The sequence below is a fragment of the Patagioenas fasciata genome, chromosome 6, assembly GCF_037038585.1.
Source record: "Patagioenas fasciata isolate bPatFas1 chromosome 6, bPatFas1.hap1, whole genome shotgun sequence".
Taxonomy (NCBI): domain Eukaryota; kingdom Metazoa; phylum Chordata; class Aves; order Columbiformes; family Columbidae; genus Patagioenas; species Patagioenas fasciata.
Genome location: NC_092525.1, coordinates 10420621 through 10427005, shown reverse-complemented (window position 1 = coordinate 10427005; position 6385 = coordinate 10420621).

Sequence of the window (6385 nt, the reverse complement as noted above, 5' to 3'; positions counted from 1 at the left end):
TCCTCCCCCTCCCCGGCTACCGGCGAGGGGGGGAACTATAGCAGGCGGTGGATGATTTCATCTCCAGATGCAGCATCTCTCCATCCATCGGGATGCTAGAGGACCGGGAAGGACTGGCACCCCATGGACCACCCCCATACCAGCCAGCTCACAGCAGACCCCCATCTCTCAGCCAGGCTAGAAAACACTCACAGGACATGCAGGAGCTGCCATGGAGAATTCCAGCCCAGGGATGCTCAGGTTCCTCACTCTTCTCTTGAGCATTTGCCCGGAAACCTTCTCCAAACCCAGGTTAAGGGCTGAGCACCCTGTAAAAGAGCACAGGGTGATGCTGCGAGAGCTCCCGTATGTAGCGAGTCCTTAAAAATTTATGAGGTATGAGTTAAAATTTAATGGGGAAGAGGACTTGGAGTGGGCTGGCAGGGCTCATATGGAAAGGGCCAAGCTCAGCCACAACAAAGACACACACATACCAGCCTGTGATCACATGCATCACGAGCATCAGTTCTCAGCTCACTGACAGCTGGGGAACCCCCATGCTGGGGGTGCCTCTGCCCCCAGGTGGTTCACATCTCAGCAGAGCCAGTTACACCGGGGCATGGACGAGCTGCCCCAGTATTTGATTGTGAGCTACAGTGAGGTTGATGTGACATTCCCAGAGGTGCAGAAGTTTGGTTTTTTTCAAATCCTTGTTTCTCATACTGACTTCTCTAAACTAGAAGTTGCTCCTTTGCTGCAGGTTTGGCATCCTAAAAATGGTACCTAAACCCCAAGCTCTGGTAAATGCACTCTGGCTGAACCCAGGCCAGCACTGGAGCAGTGCTGGGGTGGCACAACGTCCAAGGGGGCACCCCAGGAGCTGGGAAGGGATGGGAAAACTGAGGAAACCAGGGCACAGAGACTAGCAGAGTGATGCAGGAGATGTATGGCCCTTCTCACTCAGAACTTCAGCACATGGCCTGACCATGCAGTGCAGCAGCATCCCAGGGGATTTCACCCCAGCTGCGTTGCCCTGGGCAGCACACAGCCTCCACCATCCTTTTCCCCAGCTTGGATCCAGCCCAGCTGCTGCTCTTCAGGGACTAAAAGGGGTTTTCATCTCCTGTACCCTGCTGGCAAACAGCTGGATGCTGATCTCTCCTCTCACCATGCTTCCATGCCTGGGGCTGCCCCTGTCATGTCCCCTGTGCCCCATTTGGAACAATGGGGTCTTCCCAAGTGCCTAAAGCCCTGCTTGGTCTACCCAGCCTGTTCCATGGGGCTTTCAAACCGAATAGGGCTGAGCACAGTGTTATGGCTCTAGGGGCTGCCTGAGGAAAGGTGAGGAGACATTTTCCTCCTGGGAGAGGATTAGAGCAGGGGAGGCTGGTGGGTGCATCACCATCTAATGTTATCACCCTTTCTAGCCCAGCATCAGCTGCATGTACAGGGCAGAAAACAGCACAGCCCCAGAGCTCTGCAGCAGGGAAACACCCTGGCACATACTCACTATCTCCCCTTCCCAGGCTGCTGAGCAGAACCTCTCCCTCTGAGGAGAAGACATCTTCCCCACCCTGAGGGTGAATCCAGATTGGGCAACCAGGATGTTCCTCAGGGTCCCCAAACCCAAAGGCACTGTCTCCTGCTGGAGACCAGTTCCATTGCCCCCCTCCCCATGGGATGGGGCTGAGTATCACCCCAGCACTTCCTAACACATCCAGCTCCTCTCCCAGTGCCCCTACACATTGTTTGCCTCCTAACACTCCCCAGAGCACCCCTCGCCCACACCCCAGCTACCCTGCAGCAGGGTCATTCCCAAAACACCCCCATCCTGGGCTCACCCTTCACCACTACCCCCTCACCTCACTCCAGCCCCAAGGTGGGTGCCTCCCCCAGAGTGGGCAGAGAGCCACCAGGCAACACCCTGTGTAGAAATGGAAGATGCTTCAGGCCTTCACTGCTATTTATGGAGCAAGCAGAAGAGCTGCCTCTTGGGCCCTGATTAGCTCCAGATCCTTCCTCGTTTGCTTAACGAGCAGCACTCATTGCAATGAGGGCTTTGCCTTTGACTTCCCTGGCTGTTGGTCTTCTGCCAGGTGTGCTGGAGGAGGCATCCTAGCACCCCATGTTCCCCTTCAAGCTCCCATTTGCTCACTGTTTGTACAGCCTGGGATGGGATATGGGGTGGGAGAGGGACCTGTCTCCTTGTTGAGGTCCCCATGCTCTGCTGCAAGCCGCTTTCCTTTTCTGGCTGGAGGAACAGCCCTTGGTGGAAGCATCTCCAAGAGATGCTGGGCAGCTACCAGCCTTGGCTGCCCACCTCATCCTTCCCAAAGTGACAGGGGTGGCTCTGCTGCTCCACACTTTGCTTCAGGGACTGCCCAGTGCCATCCCAGCCAGCCTAGAGATACGCTGGCCGCACTCATGCCATGCGTCCTGGCAGTGGCTGGGAGAAGTTAGCCACACGTCTGTGAATAAATAGAGCATAAATAGAGTGGTTGATGTGCCTGGATGGAGCGAGGCTGTGAAACCGGGCTGAGCCTTTCCCGGCTGGAGAAGTCAGAGAGAAACAATGTTTGATTTTTGCTGAGATTTTGGAGTTGGCTTTTTTGGTTTCATCTCTTTCCCCTTTAGGAGTGGGGCACGCTTTGCTTTCACTTCTCTTTAGGAGCAGGCAAACTCCCTCTCTCTTGGTTTGCTCCCAGGGTGCCCAGGAGTGAGCTCTGGCCTCTGTGGGTTTTGGTTTTGCCTTTGCCATTGCTGCTGAGGCTGGGTGTACCCCCCGTCTGGGGAGGGAGGTGCTGGAAGATCCCTGAGGAACATAAGGACAGGCTTGGGGCACTGCCCAGGGCTGGCGCTGGGGCTCTTTCCTGCGCCTCTCTGCAGGGTTGAAGCTCCACAGCACGGCAGATGCCAGAAGCTGCTGGAGGAGAGACCGCAGAGCAGGGCATTGCAGTACGATACCAGGGACTGATGTCCCTCAGTGCCACCTCCCTGGGCAGCGGCCATCAGTGCACCCCAGCATGAGCCCCAGGCTGGGACAGGTCCTAACGTGTGGCTGGAGAAAGCTCCATCAACCAGACAGCTCCAGACATCCTCAAGAAGAAGGCAAAGGCTTCTCAGCGTGGCTCTTGCCTGCAGCAGCCCCCAGAACATCAGCACTCAGGCACAAGGTTGTCCTGATATGACCCCACGGTGCAGCCCTCCACATCCCCAAACCCACCCGGCTCAGCTTGACAGCAGCTGGCGCCTCGGCATGGCCCTTGTTAATTAATTCGGGAGGGATTTGCTGGCCTGGACACATGTGAGAAATGAAATATTATCTGGAGGGGCACAGGCAGGCAGCCAGCAGCAGGACAGGCATGGAGGCGACTCGCTGCGGGGGGTTAATGCATGGGAAGAAGCTCAGACCAATACACAGGCAAGGAGATGTCACCGAGTCTCTCTTTAATTGTGTTATTAACACACAGCTAGAAACAGCATAATGATTAAAATCAGCTGTATAAGGTGCAGGGCTGGATCCTTGCCCTGAGGGACTCACACTGAGGGGATGCTCTGCTGGGACGTGGCTGCAGCCACAGCTTATCACCCCCGTATTTACACCCTGGGTCCCACATGGCACAGATTGTGGCACCAGATGGGGCAGCTCCTGGTTTGGGGGCTCAAGTTGTCATAGAAATGGGAAGGATTCCCCTGAAGCGGGAGCTATAGCTGCAGTGACATCGGTGCGGTCCCACTGCCCGGTCCCTCCTGGTGGAGGAGCTGGTAATTCCCCCAGTTCTCCAGCCAAAATTCTTTGAGTTCTTTCAAAGCTGAGAACTGAAATATCTCATTTTCAAGATGTCAAAAACTTTTGGCTCCTGTAGATTTTTATTTCTCCTCAGCAGGAGGTGGGAAGTGATTAATTCAGCACAAATTTGCAACATTCATCAACTTCCATCTGCAAATCTGAAGCTGGTATTGTCGCTGACACGTTGCAGTGTGTCCATCCATCCACCCACCACTCTCCAGGTGACTGGATACTGGACAGACAGCAGGACAGATGCTGCCAGCCCAAAACACACTTGGGAAAGCCCTTTGCAAGTGGCTTACCTGTCTGGGGATACCCAGGCTCATCTCTGGTCTCCATGGCTGACTCTGCTTGGGGCTTGGTACCCGCTGCTTTACCAGGAGGTAAACTGAGGCACGGAGGGGATGTCCCTTGTGCCCAGCTGAGTCCCCATGGATGGCATTAAGCCAAGCAAGCCTGGCTCTGTACCCACCTGGCCTCCTTCCTGGCAGATTTCTCAGGATCATTAGTGTTTTCTAATTCGTACAGGGGGCTGAGCAGGTTCCAGCAGGGACAAGCACCCTATACCCCACTGGGTGCGAGATGACAGTTTAGGTTCCCCCCACCTATTCCCAAACAGATGCTTTGTTAGCATCGCAGGCTAATTTGCCTGTAGAGAGGGATGGATGTCTGCTCTGAAGTGCCTCCTTGGAGCACCGTGCAGCTGCTTGCCCTGCATCATTGCAGCCATGGGTAGGAGCGCCCCAACTCAAGGGAGGCTGTGGCCATTAACTGGAGGATGCCTGGGACCAGGTGGAAATTCAGCACTTGAACACTCAAAATACAAACATGAGCTGGAAGAGGCATGAGCCTAGGAGCAGAGCTTGCAGTTTTTCCTTGAAGAAACACCTGGGGACAAGTGCTGGGTGCAGACACCATGGCTGGATCCTGACACTAGACCTGTGTCCGGCACCTGTGCTCCCCTGGGACATGGGCAAGTGGCTGGGTGGGAACAGAGGACCTCAGGAGTGACCATTCATGGTCACTTTACTGTCTCAGCTTCCCACGGCTGAGTTGCCGAGGAAGAGCCATGGTACCCACACCCTGGTGGGAGGCATCCCAGGGATGCTCAGGGTCCAGCTGGGCTGCACGTGGGGCTGGGGACAGTGGGGAAGCAGCAGGGCCCTGCTGGGTGAGAGGGACATGGGAATGTCACCAGGCTTGTCCTGCTGTGGTCAGGTCAGGCCTTCCTGGAGAGCCAGAAAATCCAGCCCCAGCTCCCTAATCGGGCTGAGATGGGTAACGCTGGGGAGCGGCCAAACCCCAGGCTGAGGCAGCAGGCGCTGGGGAGGTGAGTGGAGCAGCTGGTAGCTTGTCTTTTGGTTTTCCCCATGGCTGGGAGTGAGAACAAGTATTATGTATTTGCCCAAACTCATTTTCAGGATGGGGCGATTGCATGCAGCAAATAGGGTCAGGCTGGATGGGACAACTTTTGGGAGAGAGGCAATTTGATGGGGGTTTTCATTCACATTTAGGAGGCTGTGGTCCCCCTTTGGGAGAGGGATAAAGGCTCAGCCTCTCACTCTGAGTGGTTTAGTGGCAGCTGCTGCAGGGAAGGGCTGAGGCTGCAGGCGGCGAGGGGGAAAGGGTTAAAGCCCCTGGATCCAGCACTGGGTGCATTAATACCCAGGGTGTCTGGGAGGGCTGAAGCCTTCCCCCAAATGCCACTGGGCTTTGCTGACTTCATCCTTCTGAAATGTATCATTATGGCCCGGCAGGGAATTTGCTGTGGGGTTTGGAGGGAGCTGGGTGCAGGACAGAGTGTGCCGAGCACCCAGAGCCTGTGTTTGCAGCCAGCTGCTGTGGGACAAGGGCTCCCCGGCCTCCTGTGTCACTCCTCAGTTTGATGTCAAGCTGAAGGGACACACTGTGGGTGCTGAAGAGGGGACCAACATGAGCCCCTTCCCCAGAGGTGCACTGGACAGGCAAGGACCACCCCCATGGGCAGGCCTGGGGATGCGGGATCCCCCCTTGCGCTGTTCGACTCCCTGTTGCAGCCCCTCCCTGTGGGAAACCAGCCAAGTTTCAAAGTGTCTTTCCAAAGAAAATCACTTTTGGCAGCCCTGGTCTCCGATGACCTGCTCCAGCACTGGCATCTGTTATGGTTGTCACCATCCTCTCCTGCTGTCACCCTGCCAGTGACAATCTGCCTCACTGCACAGCAGTTAGGGATGACCTGTACAACTTTGGCTTTTACTGGGCAAACCAGCTCACACAGCTGTTCCTCTGTGCCCTCCTCTGGCTGCTTCTGGTTTGGCCCAAGAGGCTGGAGGTTTGGCTTTTGGAGAGGTCCCAAGCAGTCCTGAGCAGCGGGGCTCACAGTGTACCCACAGCATCAGCCTGGCAAGACGGGGTCACTCAAGTGTGGTTGTGCCAGGAGTGGGTGGCAGAGCAGGGCTGTGACCCACGGGGCTGTCCTTGGCTGGAAAATCCCGAGCACAGTGCCCAGCACTGCTTCTGAGCACCCACAGAGGTGGTCAGGGGCTGGTACCCACCACAGCTACAGCAGCCGCCGTGGGGTGAAGTCCCACCGGGACTGATATCGTTGCCCTCCAAAATCCCCATCCTGGGGTGGGG